At 43.1% G+C, this 16,955-nt stretch overlaps 1 protein-coding gene across 3 annotated transcripts in view; it reads left to right on the top strand.

Moving 5' to 3' along the window:
* Positions 1 to 16,955, top strand: part of CPEB1 (cytoplasmic polyadenylation element binding protein 1) — a 96,667-nt gene continuing 79,712 nt past the window's right edge. The window contains exons 1-2 of one of the 3 annotated variants that reach the window (XM_057544568.1): positions 1 to 216; positions 16,776 to 16,950. The gene's annotated coding sequence lies outside the window, so the exon portion shown is untranslated. Of the gene's footprint in view, positions 217 to 485; positions 532 to 16,775; positions 16,951 to 16,955 lie in introns of those variants that run through there. The other 2 variants (XM_007194275.2, XM_057544569.1) reach the window with 2 other exon arrangements.

Below are 16,955 nucleotides of genomic sequence, written 5' to 3' on the forward strand. Positions count from 1 at the left end.
TTAAAGGCGCCGCGGTCCTCCGGGGGCGGCTGCTGGGGCCTCCGAGCTGCGTTGCAGACTCCCGTTGGCCTCGAGTGTCTGTCCAGACGGGAGCAGACCGGACGGAAGGGCGCCCCCGCGCCCGGAACATTTGCTTCTCCCGCAGCCGTCGCACGTGAGAGCCGAAGCCACCGGCGCTGGGAGCTCACGCGCCTCGCAGCGTCCCCCGCGAATTTCGTTCGTACCCAGTGGGCAGCGGGGGAGGGCGGCCGGGGCGGGGCGGGGCTGCTGGCGGCGTAGACCCCTGCGCTGGGCCTCGGGTCAAGGGAGAGCGCCACGACGGCGGTGGGCGCGTCTCCTTTAAGGCGGAGGGATTAGGCCCCTCGTGCCGCCCGCGCGCGCTTCTCTGGCCCGTGAGGTCACGTGGCTTCACACGTTCGTTAGGCGTAGGAGCTGGAGTTCTGGGGCGGGGTTGGCTAGGTAGGGTCGGGCGCTGGAGGGTGGCCGGCACGTGCAAAGCGGCTTCGCGCTGGGGAGCCCCGCGGCTCAGAGGTGGGTCCTGGGGGCATGGGCGGGGGTCCTGCAGGCCGCGGAGGTGCCCCAGCCGTGGAGCCGACCTAAGTCGCGCCAGCTTCGGGTTTCCCCACCCCGAGTTCTCTGACAGCGGAGAAGCGTGCGTGTGGCCTTGGCTTTGTCATTTTCTCAGCCCAGGACCGGACCAGGTTCCCAGACTCGGGTGGGGGTTGGCGCGGGCCCAGCGCTGGTCTCGGGTTTGGCGGAGCAGTGGCTGGGGGCACAGCCTGGTTGCTTCGCCTGGTCAGCCCGCGGGTTGGAAAGGCCCGTGCCTGCCCTGAGCCCCCGGGGCGGGGAGGGGGGCACTCAGACCAAGAAAAGGTTACTCGCCTTTGGTTGTCCCACTTGGCGTCATTCCCCGGTTTTTTTTTCGCGTGGGTGTTGTCTGCAGTCAAGTCGACCCTGACTTTTTTGCGTCATTCCCAGAGGGCTCGGGCAGGCCAGGGTCCTTGTAAGTGGCCCGGCGCCGCCCACAGGACTGAGAAAGCCCGAGCGGACACTTGCGCTCTGGAGCACGTCCTCGCCTGCACGGGTTATTTTTTGGTGGCATTTTGCACAGTGCAAGCGGTCCTCTGCTAGGATTGCGCTCGCGAGGCAAGTGGGAAGCACGAAAACTCCACGACAGCGCTCAGAGCCGGGGGTGCCGGCTGTGACCCCCCCTCCCCCACCCCACCCCGCAGGCCCGGCTCTGCTTAGCGCTGCATTTCGTGGGCAACTGCCTCCTTTGGTCTCCCTGGCTACCGATCTGCTGCCTCGCTCTCTCGCTGGCACCTGAGTAAACTGCTGGGCGAGGGGTGAGGGGTTTTGCTGGTATCCACAGGTGTACCGCCTGCCTCTGGTCTGCCCCTCAGGTGACGGTGCTGACATGTGCTAGCTGGAAGTGTGCGTCTCCTGAGGATAGTTTGCACCCTTAGGCTCAGGTTCTGTTTGCGCTTAGGGACACAGGCTGGGTTAAAAACAAAAATGAATTCCCAACAGGCAGAAGGAAACCTTGGAAACTTCAGGCTGGTGGTGGTTTTCCTGGTTGGTTGAATGGTTTTTATCGTAGGTAGAAGGGGAGTGGAAGGAAATTCTGCTTCTGGAGCTCCGTGGAGCTCAGGGCTGTCGGAGCCCCTCAGGACTCTAGAGTTAAGGGCTGACCGCGGGTCTTGGGGCACCCTCGTTGAGCGCGCTTTGAGCTGCACTGTATTCCCAGAGCCCGTTGCTGCAGAGTTTGGCTTTTGCCACAGTGATGTAATTTAAACTTGAGGAGTGGTCTGGCAGTACGTGCTCGGTTTATAGAACTAGGATTAGGAAGTTGACTACCCTATATTAAGTCAGTCTTTATAGTATAGAAATACTTGCCAGCCCGCCTCCCGAGGGTTGTCTTATAAACATCCCGCTGGCCCAGGCTCCCCTGTGGGGAAGGGGAACTGTGCTGGCCTGTACAGCCGGCAGGAGGTTGGAGAGCGAAGGCGTGTGGCGAGTGACCATGGAAACATGAGCAGTTTGGATTGAGCCTTAGGCACTTGGTGCAGGAATGTTTCTGTGGTCTTGTCTTTCCTGTGGTACCAGTACCAGTGTCTGTGAGTCAGTAAGTGGAGAAAGGTGATAAAAGTAGTGCGATTCCACGCTCAACACCTAACTTGTTAAGAGGTTAATGATAATAGCTGTCTTTGTAAGTTTTTTCAGGGGTCACCAAGCTATTTATTTTGTTTTTAATCCTTAAAATGGGTTACAAACCCAAATCCCTACAGGGGCCTGAGGTAACATAAATGAATAAATGGAAAGAAAGTAAAGAAGAGTAGTGCCTACTGAACTACGGAATTTGCTTAAAGGAGAGTCAGTAGCTGGTTCTTGGCCATGCAAAAGTGTGGGCCCAGAGTTCATGGACCTTTGACTTCTTTCCTAGTTAAGCTGCCAATCTCTGTTTTTTACACGTAGCAATTAAAAAATTGAAAACACTGGATGGATCAAAGTCTCTGAAGATTGGATTCAACCTGAGGGCTAGTTTGGGGTCTTTGTCTTAAAACATCCCTTTTAGATTTCCTCCCTATTTTGCAGATGATGAAACAGGCTTAGAAATCAAGTCAGGAGGCTATCAAGTGATAAAACCAGTGTGAGTCTAGGTCTTTCTGGTGCCGTAGCTGAACTTATGGTATTATGTGTTTCTGTATGTCAGAGGGGTCAAGGGGTTATTGGTGGTGTGCATTGTATAGAAATGCAGTGGTCTATGGGCTGGTCACATTCATAGGCAAAGTGAGCCTTAACTGCATTGGAGGGAATCTCTGGTTGCTGTGGAAGTCAGTGTGGGTCTTCTGAGCGTTAGCACAGCAGTGTTGATGTCAGGAGGAATGTGCTGTGTCTATCATTCCATAATGTGTGTCAGAGCAGTTAGCTGATTCTGAGAGAGCCAGAGGTCTGGAGAAGTCAGGCTCCTCCCACTGTGGGGGTGACCTTCCCAGACCTCTGCACAAAAGACTGTCCTCTTTCAGGACAGTTAAATTTCAGCAACATTTTCCTTCTGAGACTAGGCATATTTGGAATTACGGTTTTGTAAGACCTGTGAAAGTAGAATGGGGCTTATTAAATCTCACCTTTTTTCTCTTAGCTAAAATTTCCATAATTCTGTCTTTTAGATTTCCAGGCAGAATTAATAAGGGTTTTAGCAGTATGTGGTAAAATCTGGGATAAGCTCCCAGGGCATAAAAGAGCCCTGCACCAGGACTAAGGAGCTGGGGTTTCATTCTGGGCAACACTTAGAATCTTAGCAGTGTATAATCCACGCTAGCAGATGTAAAGGGATATGTCCCTTTATTTCTGTATCTTATTCCTAAAGGATTTTAAAGCATAAGGAATTGAGCATATTCAGATATGTTGTCAAAGGAATATTTCATTGAGAATGCAGACTCAAATACACACCAGAAAAATTTTTTTACCTGTGGTCTGGAAAGTTTTTGGAAAGATGGAAACTTTAAAATGTTACTTGTCTCCAGCTGCTGCTTTAGCTACCTTTACAGGCCAGGGTCTCAGCTGCGAGTTCAGTGTTTGTGAATTTGGTGAAGGGGAATCGTGAGATGACTAAAGTAGCTCTCTGCTGGTATTTTAGTGTTTATATGCTAGGTAATATCTGTGCAAAGTTTTCCATTCATTGTTTTCAGCTAAATGTTCCCTAAAATTGTTAGGTGTTTGTTTAAAGGGCAGATTAATTAGTGGGTAGTACTTCTGGCTTGAAGTTTGGGATAGAAATGCATACCAAATCCAGATATTAGTGTTTAGGCTGCTGTCTTCAGTAGCTAGTGGTGGAGGCAGTAAAAGAATCATGGGATCAAATAACAAATTATTTTCTCTCATATGGAAGAGCTCTACTAATCCCATCCTGTTCTGCAAATCTGCTTTTCCTAGGCAGTATCTAAGCTGTACTGACTCTGGGGAGAACTTGCCAGAAAGCCTGGGGGTAGGGGATGAGGGATAGGAAGAGGGTTGGACTTAAGAGGTTGGAGTGGAGGAAGTTACATAAAGAATTTTTGCTTCTCTCTGTTGTTTGAGTTAAAACCAAGACGCATTGCGTGCATCCTTTCAGTATTTGGATACTGCTGACCCCGCCTCCTTTGCCCCACATACTGCAGCTTTGAAAATGCCCTTTTTCTTTCCTGCCATTGTTGGAGCCTGATTTTAGTCATACCTGTGTATGAGAGCTTGTCATCTTCTGTAAGCACACAGATTCCAGGTGTTGAAAGTTTTTATGTTGAAGATAGGACCCCCCAAAACAAGGCATTTTTCAGTTACAGTCAACTGGCTGAAAAGATTGAACTAAAAAGTACAAAATATGTATAACATTTCATGTTTTTCATAGGGAAATAACCTGACTTGGAATAAGAAGTCAGTATTCAAATTGGAGAGTGTTAAATTTGCATTGTACACAAAATTTTCAGAGTTTTGTTATTGGGATTTAAAAAGATTCTTGTTAGGAACTATTTTGTCTACTCAATATATAATGTGTTTTTAAGTAACACAGGTGTGGGGGGAATATTCCTGATTAAATAGGGTTGAGCTTTGCTTTCAGCGGTGCAGAAGAACACTTAGGCATGGATAGCCTTTGAATTCTGCTTCACTTTTCAATATTCCTGTATGGTTAGAGTACCCTTTTGATTTTTAAGGCATTTTGTGATGACTTTCCTTGAGGTAATTGGAGAATTCCCAGAGGGCAGGTCTAAAGATTGATTTGCGTGCCAGAAATGGGTCACAGTTGCGTGTAGCTGCTGATTCTGGGAGTAACTTGACTATAATAGTGTGACTGGTTTCTTTATTCTTGGCCAGCATAATATGCTGACAAACGTACCATCCTGACAGGTTTAGCGCTGTGGCCTGAAGTTTTCTTTGATAAAGGTGTGGGAGTAGCTCTCCTCTTGTTGAAGGAAAGCAGTTACCTTGAAGGGCAGGTTGGGTTTCTTTGTGTCTTTTGACAGAACACTTAATCTCTTGCTACTTAACACCTGTGCTCTCTGCATTCTGGCTTTGTGCTCCTGGCTTCTGGCTCTGACACCATCTGTCTCCTGAGTCTGCCCTTTCTCGTGAGACTTTTTTAAGCTGTAATTTTGGAATTGTTTTGAAGCTCAGGAGGTGTTGGAGACCTGTCTGCCTCCCAGGTATAACTTGGGAGTTGACACCAAGCCTGGATTATAGTGTCTCAGTATGTTCACGGATGAGGAGAATTAAGCTTAGAACGAAAAATGGTTATTTATACAGTGAGAGGATGATAGAGCCAAAACTGGAACCCAGGTCTCTTTATTTCCAGACTAGTGATATTTCTGGAATTCATGCACCTTGCTCTTTGTTATATTGATCTCTCATTATCTCATTTTACTTAAAATTTCTACTTGGTTCCTAAGACTCTGGGGCTTCCTAGTTTTTCTTCTTTTCTCTGATCTTTTCTTGTCCTGGCACTCACAGGCTTCCTCCTCCTCCCCGTGGATGCCACATTCCTCGTGGCTCATTCTGTTGGCTCATTTTTGTCTTTTACAGAGGGCCTGTGTGTTCCTATAGCACCAGGTCAAGTTTTAAGTTGAGCTCTTTTTGCCCTGATTGTTCTCAAGAACCATAGTTCTGATTAGCCTACTGAATGAATGTGTCTGTCTGAGGCATATTAAACCTAGATCTCAAAACTACCAATTTCTTCCTTTTCCTCATCCTCTGGGGCTAATCTAATTCTGTCCCTTCCACCCAATTACTAGTTAGTTTTTTTCTGACTAGGGTCTGGTGTCCTCTTGGGGGAAAGAACTGTGTTTGGGTGTTTTTTTGTTTTAATTTTTTTTTTTAACCCTGAAGGCCCCAGTACAGATGGATGCTAGGTAAATACATACTTGTAGCTTTTGTTTGGAAACCTCTCCCCAGTTTCTGTAACAATAAAGCCTTGATGTGATCTAACTCTTGTCTCCCTTAACCCCTGTAACATCCTTTTATCCGTTCTCCATTCCCATTGCTACCACTAGTTCAGGTCTCCCTTGGATGAATATTTTCCGTCTGCTTTTCCTATCTTCTTTCTTAGTTATTCCTGCCTATTCAACACCTACCACTCTGTGTGGAGCTGTGCCATAGTAATGGTCTTATTGTTCCCAGACACATTTCTCAGACCTGCGGTCCTTGGGTCTTTTTTATTTTTGGCTGCGTTGGGTCTTTGTTGCTGCGCACGGGCTTTCTGTAGTTGTGGCGAGTGGGGGCTACTCTTCGTTGCGGTGTGCAGACTTCTCATTGCGGTGGCTTCTCTTGTTGCGGAGCGCGGGCTCTAGGCTCTAGAGCGCAGGCTCAGTAGTTGTGGTGCACTGGCTTAGTTGCCCCGCGGCATGTGGGATCTTCTCGGACCAGGGCTCGAACCCGTGTCCCCTGCATTGGCAGGCAGATTCTTAACCACAGTGCCACCAGGGAAGCCCTGGTCCTTGGGTCTTAATGGGCGGTTGTATCTCCCAAGCTGAATAGTGAGCTCTGGATGAGAGGGTATTTTCCTGTATCCTTTCTAATCCCCCGCACACCTCTCCACGGAATAAATAATGAGGTGTTGCTGATTTAATACAGGAATTTAAAAATGAAACTCAAACTTCCTTTGGATTTTTGGACTTGGAAGAGGCTGAATTTGCCTCTGCCGGTCAGGAGCTTATGCCAGCTCCACCATCCTGCTGCTTTTCCTGCTCATGTTGCCCTGCCTGAGTTTGGGAGGCTCTCTTAATGCTAAAACTTCTGAATGTGTCAGATGAAGCTGAGAACAGTATTTCCCTGCCCTTGTAAGAGGCTCCCCCCACAGCTTCAGAGTTGTCACAGAGCAGTTCCCTGACCTGGTCTCTCCTCTCCTCCTCTCGTTTTTCAGGCTGCCTTGATGCAGAAGGAAGAGCAGAGCCAGGCTGGGATCCTGATTTGAGTACTAGTGCCCTGTTAACCTGGTTGACTTGGGGAACGATTTTCAGTTTTGCTAAGCATGTCTTTTTCTTTGTAATGAGACTGAGACAAGCTCATAAATTTTTGTGACGAACAAAAGAAACTGGAAGGTCTGGACGGTTGGTTATATAGGCCCTTTTCTTGCCCTCTCCAGTTGGACTTAGCTTCCTTTACCGTCCCTCTTTGCCAGTTATTGAAGGATTGTCCTCCTCCCTATTCAAAGAGCAGTTTTGTGTCTTGGTGTCCATCTTCTCTCATACCCTCAGGACCTCTTGGTCAGTTGTCCCTGCCACATCTTTTTTTTTTTTTTAAATGGTATCCATTTTTATTTTTTTTAAAATTTTATTTATTTATTTATGGCTGTGTTAGGTCTTCGTTTCTGTGTGAGGGCTTTCTCTAGTTGCGGCAAGTGGGGGCCACTCTTCATCACGGTGCGCGGGCCTCTCACTATCGCGGCCTCTTGTTGCAGAGCACAGGCTCCAGATGCGCAGGCTCAGTAATTGTGGCTCACGGGCCCAGTTGCTCCACGGCATGTGGGATCTTCCCAGACCAGGGCTCGAACCCGTGTCCCCTGCATTGGCAGGCAGATTCTCAACCACTGCGCCACCTGGGAAGCCCCCTGCCACATCTTTTATCTCTGTCTGTAAACATGGTCATCTCTCTCTCATGTTTAGACCTTTCCTAGTACAATAGCCCCTTCAGCAACCAGCCTCACTGGCGTTTCTTAGCTTCCCCATCAAGCTTTTGTACAGAGTAACCTGCCCCCCTCAATCTTTACTGCCTCACCCTTTATTCATCTCTTAAATCCTTGAGATCTGACATCATAGGATCCTCTTCCCTCTCACACATTCTGTTCTGAAACTCTTCTTTTAGCAAATTAATTTTGCCCTATCAAATCTTACAGACGTTTCTTGAGCCTTTCAGGATGTTTGCATTCCTGCCGAGATGTTCTTATAAGGTCTTTGAAAAGTGCAAATTTGATCACCTATTCTATGAGGCAGTGGTTCTCAAACATTTTCATCTCAGGATTCCTTTATACTCTTAAAATTTTGAGGACCTCAGGAGCCTTTGTGCATGTGAATCATATCTGTTAATATTTATCCATTAGAAATTTAAACTGAAAATAAATTTATCCATTAGTCATTTAAAAATAACAAATCTATTACATATTAACAATTGTATTTTCCGAAACAAAAAATAACTGAGAAAAGTGAGCATTTTTCTGTACATTTGTTACCTTTTTAGTATCTGATTTAATAGAAGCTGGATTTTGTTGTCAGCCTCTGTAATCTGTTGCCATGTGTTGTTTTGGTAGATGTATATGAGGAAAATTTGGTCTCACATAGATATGTAGTTGGAAGAGGAGAAATATTTTAATAGCCTTTTCAGGTGATTTGGCTATTCCTCTTTGGCGCCAACAAGTGGTAACTTCTTAAAGATTCCAGTTGTCCTTCAGTATCCATGGGGGATTGGTTCCAGGACCCCCCATGGATACCAAAATCCGGAAATCCGGGATGCTCTAGTTGCCTATGTAAAATCACATAGTATTTGTTTATAACCCACGCAATCCTTTCATATACCTCAGATCATCTCTAGATTACTTACAGTACCTGATACTATGTAAGTAATTGTAAATACAACATAAATGCCAATTAAATAGTTGGCCAGTGCATGGCAAAATCAGCTTTTGCTTTTTGGAACTTTCTGGAATATTTTCCCCTAATATTTTTACTCTGTGGTTAGCTGAATCTGCAGATGAGGAACCCAAGGATATAAAGGTCCAACTTTAGTTGCAACATGAAATCTGAAGCCGTATGGATGTACTCTTCATGCTCTGTTATGTTAAAATGCATTGGTCTCTTTTGCACTTTGGATGTCATCTACCCATGTCTGATTTTGTAACATCATGTTTTAATCATTTGACAAATGTTGGTTCACTGAGTTGTGCAGTATTGCAAATGTTGACCACTGGTTAATAGCACCACCAGTCTCATCAGAAAAGACTTAAAGTATTGAGGAAGGTGTCAAGTTCAAGTGGTGGCAAATACAGTTTTTCCAGAATTCTTTTTTTCTTCCAAGTTCAAATTTTATCATTAGCAACAGATACTGACAGTGATTTATCTTTTGAAGCTACTGGCTTACTTTGTTTTCAAGAGAATGTTTGCCAAATACCCAAAATTGATAACCATAGTATGTCAGTTGTTTCTTCAGGTATTACAAAAAATATTTCATGGGAAAAAGAAGAGGCTAATTCTTCTTGAAACTCAATCACAAATACTTAAAAAAAATTTTTTTTTTAAATTATTTTTTGGCTGTGTTGGGTCTTCATTGCTGCGTGCGGGCTGTCTCTAGATGTGGCGAGCTGGGGCTACTCTTCGTCGCGGTGTGTGGGCTTCTCCTTGAGGTTGTGGAGCATGGGCTCTAGGCTCATGGGCTCTAGAGCGCATGCTCAGTAGTTGTGGTGCATGGGCTTAGTTACTCCGCGGCATGTGGGATCTTCCCGGACCAGGGCTTGACCCATGTCCCCTGCATTGGCAGGTGGATTCTTAACCACTGCACCACCAGGGAAGTCCTGTGTCTCAGAGAATATTAAAGGCATGTACTCAAGGGTCGAGATTTAATAAAAGTTTTACTGTTTACCCAAGGACATTGTAAATCTGGCTTTTTCTGGGAATTCATACCATAAGGAATACAATAACTTTTGCTACAGTTTATTGACATTGCCTTGATTTCTGCTAAGGTGCCAGATTTACCTACTCCTATTGCTTTTGTATCATCGGTGCAAATGTCAACACAGTGGAAAAATAAATTGATATCTTAGAATTATGAAAAAAGCTTTGACAAGGGTGGGTACACAGACCCTGCTTTGAGAACTACTGCCACAGAATAAGGTCCAGTTCCTTAGTGTATAAAGTCTGTCATGGTCTGACTTCAGCTTAGTGGCCAAGTTTGAGCCCTACTGGTCTATTCCTTGAACTTTTTAAAAATTGAGTAGTAACATACATGCAGTAAAAGGCACTAGTGTTAGTGTATAGCTTGATCAATTTTTACATGTTTATATAGTTTTATGTATTTTTACTTATTTATGTTTATTATTTTTATATATCACAAATCAAGATGCAGAACATTTCCAACACTCTGTAAGGTTCCTTTGTGCCCTTTCCACTCTATATCCCTCCCCCTCTCCACACACACACACACACACACACACACACACACACACACACACACAGAGTTAAATACTGTTCTGATTTCATCAGTTGGCTTTGCCTGTTTTTTAACTTCTTATAAATGAAATCATGTAGCATGTACTCTTGAGTTTGGCCTTGTTTTTCCCCCCACAATTTAGTGTCTGTGAGGTTTCTGTAAGTTGGAGTGTAGTACAGAAGTTTTGTTTGTTTTTGCTCTACAGTACTACATTAGAGATGTGAATAATTATCCATCTTACATGTTACAGATGTGAACAATTTAGACATACTTATGCTTATGGGTGTGCAGAAAAGAGTTAACATAGCAGGTCTCACTGCTGTCCTTTGGCTGGTGTCTGGGAACTTGGATTTTGAGTTCCCACCATTCCAAGAACTGGTAAGAATGATTTACTATACATAAACTATATTAGGTATAGTAAATCATTAGCTTTAAGTTTAGTAATATGGTTTAGGTATAGTAATATGGTTTGTGTTGAACATCTGCTTTCCTCTTGGAGTCTCGAATTTTTGTATATTACAGACAGAGGCTGCCTATGTGACCAGCCCTCAGTAAAATCCCTGGGTGCCAAACTTCTTTAGTTGGCAACATTTCACAAGTGTTGTGACAGTTTGTTGCTGGGGGAATTAAGCATGTCCTCTGTGACCCGTTTGGGAAGAAAAACCTTAGAAACTTGCACCTGGTTTCCCCCAGGGTTTGCCCCATGTGCTTCTTCCCTTTACTGGTTTTGCTCTGTATTTTCTGACTGAATATATGCTGAATACGCCTGAATACTGACTCCTGTGAGTTGTCCTTGTAAATCATTGAACCTGGGGGTGGTCTTGGGGACCACTAATGCAACAAGCATTAATTTTTGTTTCTTTTCAGATTTTGAGTATAATAATGAAACTATGTGACTGTTCTTGGACGTACCTTTTTTTATCCTCCTATGTATTCATTTCTCTTGCATGGAGGAGAATGAGTGCAATTGCTGGGTCATAGGATAGTATCCCTTGCATTTAAAATTCTAGTAATAGTGTACTTCTGGTTGCCTAAAAGTATTCCTCTGTTTCGTACCTTTTTGCCTTTGTACATGTTACTGTTTTTGCCTAGAATGCCCTTCCCATCCCTAATATGCCTGTTTGACAAAACCTTTTAACCTTTTTACTTACCTACTATCCTTTCTAATTTCTATGTATGTTTATTAGGCTTACGATATAGCATATAACTTACTTGTTTATGTGCTTGTGTTCCCATTAGACTAATTCCTTGGGAGCTGGGGCTGTCTTATTTATCCTCTGTCCCCAGAATGGCTCCTGGTGTATGGTGAGAATGTAATCAGTAAATACAATTGTAATCTTTGGGTCCCCAAGCACGAGGTCATATTGTTCGTGGGTTCCTTGTTTTTTGTTCATGTGGAATCGTCTCTGCTCCAAACTTAAAATCCCAAATCCTGAAATGACTTTGAGTGGCCAAGAGCTTTGACAGTGAAAAGAGAGAGAATTGATGAGTGAATATTGGTTTTGTTCTTGTCTTAACAATTAAGAGTCACTACAATTTATGGAGGTTGTGATGGAGGTGGTAAAAATACCTATGAAAGGAATATAATATGGGTCTGCCTTTCCTGTGGTATCTGTATTGAGTGCCTGCAAATTTAGTAGATATTATGTTGGGTGCTATTTCGATAAAGGCCTTGAAAGATCTTACAGTTTATCAAATGCAGAGCTAGCTATGTATACAGCAAACAGTTTGACAGGTAAGTGTGACAAGAGCTACAGTTACAGTGACCATGTGTTTTATGTATTCTTGAGCAGTCTTGGTATTAAATATTCCCTTAATGTTCTCATAAACCTGTCCTGGAAATTGTAGTATTTCCTTTTCCAGACTGAGTCTATAGAGCGAAAAGAATATTGGGCATTAAATGCATTCTGTAGAAACTGAAGAATAACCAGAAAAGTAAAGGGAGAGCCAGGAGAAAGTGGTTCCTGAATTAAATGAGTGGAGAGTAGCTGAGGATCAGATACCCAAAGATGTCAGTCAAGTAAGATAGATTTGAAGTATCGGTTGGGTTTGGCAACTCAAGTCATTAATGTAGTTTCTTTTGGGGGGAGAAGGACATGCTGGCAGGATATTATGGGTTGAGAGGAAGGATGAACAGGAGGTTCAGAAGTAAATATAGCATATTTTCTAAAAGATTGGTGGTACAGCAAAAGGAAGAAGGCAGTGGCTTAACAGAATGTTTTAAGTCAAGGAAGATGTGTTTTTTTTAAGGTGAGAGAGGCTTGAGCATACTTACAGACTAATGGGAAGGAACCAGTGGAGAAGAAAGAGGGAAGTGAGATCATGAATGAAGAGGAGGTGGTATCTTGAGTATTGTATCTGGTCTCTTTCTGCAGATAAGGACCTGCAGCCTTATCTCCTTTATTCCTGGTGAGCCTCCCTGCCCAGTCTTGTTCCTGCACTCCCTTTCCTTGAATTTACTGTGTTCTGTATCCACTCTGTGCTTGTTCTTTGTCTATTATGTTCTTCTTCAGACTTGCTTATTGAAATTCTGCTTTTTCATTAATCCCTAGCTTAAAAGTCTGAATTGTTAAACCATTCCAGGTACCTTAAATATACTCATGTCTTCTGTAGTATTTTGTACTTACCTTGATCTCCACTTACCTAGCTGGTTTTCTTTCTTTCTCCCAATTACCTCGTTCTCCCTAGGGCATGGGTTATGTTTTACATATTTCAGTAATCTCAACATCTGACCTAGCAGGTTTTTAGTATTTATGAAATATTAGACTATGTGACACTGTCATTTTGTTGGTCAGAAAAGGTAGGATATTGACAACTTCATATGGATCAACCTGATAAATTTTTATTCCTTACATTCTTGCACAGAAGACTTGAGGTGGAAGTTTAATTAAGAATGGACAAGCAAGGACCAAGGAGAAAGTTAGAGAAGCATTTCTTAACAGCTGTAGAGCCATTGAAATTCAAACAGAAACTGGCTTTGAGTGACCAGGAGACTAAAGCAAACATGGAAACTTGGCTAGATTTACATTTTCCCATAATGTAAGGAAAACATATCAATTCATTAGGGGAAACTGTAACATTTCCTTATCTTGGTCTGAATGACATTTTTCTGAGTGGGTAGTCATATAAGTGCCGTTCAAAAATTGTGGTAAACAGTATCCTCAAAATCCTGAGTGTACATGCTAAAGAGGTTTTATTCAGCTTTATTACTTACTAAAAAATTTAGACCAAATTGCCAAAGTACGTCTCAGAACCACTTTTTTTGGGATATCTAAATATATTACTTTATTTTGCTGTATAATAGGTAAAAAAACAAAATGTTCAAGACCAGTGCTATTAACTAAAAATATCTGATTAATTAGAAAACTTTATTCTCAGAAAAATTTTTGGCATGAACAGTGTTGGAAAGGGAGTCAGTGGATTCCAATCCATGGAACCCCAGGCTTAAAACTCCATCAGGAGGAGTAGATAAACTGTGTCCCATTCAGACAGTCTTCCATAAATCTTTCAGCTGGCTTTTGAGGAATCAGGTAATAGTCTTGAAGTGGTCTGCAGTGTAGATATTTTGTTGTTGATTAAAGGCAAACTTAATGAAAACAAACCCAGAAGGTGGTAGAGTTGGCATTCATTTATGACAAATATCCGCAAACCAGGATTTTGACCTAAAGGAATGGCCCTTTCATCACCATGTTGATCCCGGGTTATATGGTATTTGAAGACAAGGCCAGGGTTTCCAAAATAGGGCAAATCTAGATTTGTTATGGCATACAAATAGGTATAACATTTTAGGATCTTATTCCTGAACTAGCGAACATAGCTGCATGGTGTGGGTTCAGATTTTAAAGAATTATGAGTGGTAGTTTCAAACCATAAAGGCAAAAAGCCCTCTAGTTATGTGCTGTAAGCTTTTCTGTGAACTTGATTAGGATAAGTTGAAAGCATACTTATGAGTAACAGTGATGGAGTTGGGAGACATTTGTCCCTAATAAGTTATTGAGCGTATCCAGGCACTTTAATTTCTCATTACCACAAAGTCTGCAAAGTAAGTGGTACTCCATTTTGTACTTAAGGCAACCAAGGCTCAAAGAAGATACTTAAGTGGTAAACTTAGTATTTGTACTCCAAAGCATATAGACCTTCTTTCCAGTCTGCTCTCTTCTCCCATACCTAACGCTCCGCCTTGCTGTACCACTTTTGATAATGCTGCTCTGTTCTCTGTGTTCTTCAGACCTTCGTCTTACTCTCACTTCCAGGCACATTCTCTTCCTTTGAGTCCCCTCGGCTCAGAGGACAGTGTATGTTTACAGCACATTGTAGCTTGTGTTGTGATTGTTCACGACATAATCAGGTCTTAGTTCCCTTTCTAGACTTCAAAAATTTTTTTGACTGAGTCTCTGTGTAACCTGCCTACCCTTAGAATGCTGCTGTAGATAGCAGGCAATTGGTTAATGGTTATTAGGCAGGGAATGAATGAAGCATGTAGCCTTAAGATCCACAGATTGATTATAAATGCTTATTATCTTAGCCCTTGTGAAGTTGCCTTAGTGAAGTTGAAAATCATCTTAGAAATTTACAGTTGTGAAAAGGGCCTTGTGTCAGTGGATTTAACCATTCTCGGTGGGACCTCTCTGGAGGGCTTGGGAAAACAACCTTGCAGGACTGTGTATTCTGGTCATCCTCACAGTCTTTCAAGAGCTTGAAAATGATATGGAACTCAAGTTTGTCCCTTTAAGGCCATCCTGCAGGGTTTATAAAATTGTAAATGTTTCTGGTCATTCTCATGCTTATACCTGGATTTTAATAGGTTAAACAGAATAGCACCAGGCTTTTAAAATTTTGTTTTGAAGTGATCAGCTACAAGATCTTAGGTGCTAGTTTCCTTACTTGGTCTGTTTTTTTCCCCCCAAGGTAATTGGGAATGATAGAACTGATGAGTCAGGCTCCCCTTAGAAGATTCAGTCTGTCAGCCAGTATTTCATTGCTTATATGTCAGGCATGGGATGTGGTGAGTGAGGGAGATTGAAAAGTGAAGAATGGTACCTAGATTTCTGTCTAGGGCACCTGGAGGATGGTGGTGTTATTTGCTGAGATAGAGAATACCAAAAGAATCACTTGGGTGGGGGTTCAGTTCATGTTTATGTATCTGGGAGTGCTTTTCTCATTCAGTAATGTCTTACCTGAGTTGTAAGTACTTTTAATGACCATGTGGAATTGTATAACTTATTTAAACAATTCCCTTTGGGTGGTGTTTGTACCACTCTTGGTCCTGACCGTGTCTTTTCCTGTGATTATATCTTCAGATGTAAAAATGGTAGCTACCATATGCCAGCACCATGCTAAGTGCTGTAAACATCTCATCAAAAGGTTAGTAGGTACTCTTCTCCGTTTTCACAAATGGGGAAACTGTGGCACAGAGATTAATAACTGCCAATAAATGGCAGAACCAAACTTTTTAAACAACTGTATTGAGATATAATTTGCATAACCGTAAAGTTCACCTTTCAACTGTAAAGTAGGTGGTACTCCATTTTGTACCTAGGGCAACCAAGGCTCAAAGAAGATACTTAAGTGGTAAACTTAGTATTTGTACTCCAAAGCATATAGACCGTCTTTCCACACATGTATTTACAGTTTTGTAACCATCACCGTCGTCTAATTTTAGAATATTTTCATTATCTCAAAAAGAAATTTTGAAAAAAAAAAAAATTTTTGTACCTGTTAGACATGACCCTCTAACCTGCTCCCCACATCCCCAGTTGAAGGCAGCTAATCAACTTTTTTTAAATAAATTTATTTTATTTATTTTATTTTTGGCCCCGTTGGGTCTTTGTTGCTGTGCGCGGGCTTTTCTCCAGTTGCGGCAAGTGGGGGCTACTCTTCGTTGCGGTGCGCGGGCTTCTCATTGTGGTGGCTTCTCTTGCTGTGGAGCACGGGCTCTAGGTGCACAGGCTTCAGTAGTTGCAGCATGCAGGCTCAGTGGTTGTGGCTTGCGGGCTTTAGAGCGCAGGCTCAGTAGTTGTGGCGCACGGGCTTAGTTGCTCCACAGCATGTGGGATCTTCCTGGACCAGGACTGGAACCCGTGTCCCCTGCATTGGCAGGCGATTCTTAACCACTGCACCACCAGGGAAGCCCCAACAAATCTACTTTAGATTTGCCTATTCTGGATGTTTCATGTAATTGGTCTTATATAATCTGTGGTCTTGTGTGACTGGCTTCTTTGACTTAATGTTTTTGAGGTTTACTTGTGTTGTAGTATGCATCAGTACTTCATTCTTTTTTATTGCCAAATAATCTATTGTGTAGATAAATTCAAGATTTGAACCAGGTGTGTCTGGTTCTTAAAGCTCATGTTGCTGCTACCATGCCATTCTACTTCCTATACATGTCCCATTATGTTAGAAGGTTCTTGAGGCAGCATCTTACATTTCAGTGTTTTTCCCTCTTATGGTTCTCTCAGGGTGCCTTGCTCAGAGTGAAGTATTTTAATATATAGGCAAGAAACCCAAGTCCTTGTTACTTTAACTTGTGTTGGATTAGAAGAAAGGAGGTGTGAAGTCTCTATCAAAAGGGAGAGTAGAAAATCTAAACATCTTTTTTCTGCGTCTAGGAGGAAGACGCAGGAAGGATAAAAGATTGCTGGGACAATCAGGAAGCACCTGCGCTCTCCACGTGTAGCAATGCCAATATCTTTCGAAGGATAAATGCCATATTGGATAATTCTCTGGATTTCAGTAGAGTCTGCACTACACCTGTAAATCGAGGAATCCATGATCATTTGCCAGGTGAC

The sequence above is a fragment of the Balaenoptera acutorostrata genome, chromosome 3 (genome assembly GCF_949987535.1).
Source record: "Balaenoptera acutorostrata chromosome 3, mBalAcu1.1, whole genome shotgun sequence".
Taxonomy (NCBI): Eukaryota; Metazoa; Chordata; class Mammalia; order Artiodactyla; family Balaenopteridae; genus Balaenoptera; species Balaenoptera acutorostrata.